The 372-nt window shown below is 61.3% G+C and overlaps 1 protein-coding gene across 3 annotated transcripts in view; it reads right to left on the reverse strand.

Annotated features, from left to right (window-relative positions):
• HKDC1 (hexokinase domain containing 1) overlaps positions 1 to 372 on the reverse strand; it is a 78,051-nt gene that overhangs the window by 31,786 nt on the left and 45,893 nt on the right. The window lies entirely within an intron of this gene.

Genomic DNA, 372 nt, shown 5'->3' on the forward strand with positions numbered 1-372 from the left:
ACCCACCCTGTGGGTTGGATGTTTAGTTACCTGTTCCGGCCGGAAATTCCAGCCACCACCCCTTCCCCCGCATCCAGCGTGCTGGGACTTTCATTTCCTTCCCAGCCAAAACAGATACACAAAACAGGGCTGGGGCAGGAGATTAAGTATTGCTACAAAAAGGACGGTGGGGGCATATGCCCCCCATCCCACTCCATGCCTTCCTGGACCAGTGGCAGGGGCAACAGTGAGAGTTGCTGGACAAGTTGCCACACAAGCAGCTCCCACCCACCCACTCCCTGGGCAGCTTGCCCCAGCCTGGGTCCCAGCCCCAATCCCCCTCATTGCAGGGGCATTGATCTGCACCCCCCCCCCCCCCCCCCCCCCCCCACC

The sequence above is a fragment of the Gavialis gangeticus genome, unplaced genomic scaffold (assembly GCF_001723915.1).
Source record: "Gavialis gangeticus isolate Ggan-Ray unplaced genomic scaffold, GavGan_comp1, whole genome shotgun sequence".
NCBI classification, from domain to species: domain Eukaryota; kingdom Metazoa; phylum Chordata; order Crocodylia; family Gavialidae; genus Gavialis; species Gavialis gangeticus.